The following is a 470-nucleotide window of genomic DNA, read 5'->3' as shown; positions in this document are numbered from 1 at the left end:
TTCTTTTTCCCTTTTCCTCGTCCTTCTTGCCCTCCTCCTCTTTTTCTCCTCCTCCTCTTTTTCTCCTCCTCCTCCTCCTCCTCCTCCTCCTCCTCCTATTTCTGTTCCTTTTTCTTTTCTCCTTTTTTCCTTTTTTTCCCTTTTCCTCATCCGTCTTGTCCTCTTCTCTCCTCCTCCTCCTCCTCCTCCTCCTCCTCCTAAACTATCTCCATGGCAAAAAAACAAAAACAAAAACGAACTTTGTTAATATGAAAGCATTAACTGTTATGACTTCAGTACAAACACTGGGAAACAAACAGCCTGGCAAAGGAGGGCAAACGAGAGAAGACTGGCTGAGTGATGGGAGTGGGAGAGAGTGACGGGAGAGAGTTGAAGGAGCGGGAGGCAGGGGAATTTGAGGCGCATGGGTGGGAAGCAAGAAATAGGAACGTAAGGAGATGGAAGGAGAGAAGGTGGAAAAAGAACGGGAA

Source organism: Portunus trituberculatus, chromosome 41 (genome assembly GCF_017591435.1).
Source record: "Portunus trituberculatus isolate SZX2019 chromosome 41, ASM1759143v1, whole genome shotgun sequence".
NCBI lineage: Eukaryota > Metazoa > Arthropoda > Malacostraca > Decapoda > Portunidae > Portunus > Portunus trituberculatus.
The sequence above is the reverse complement of the archived record's forward strand: the minus strand, read 5'-3'. Positions refer to the sequence as shown.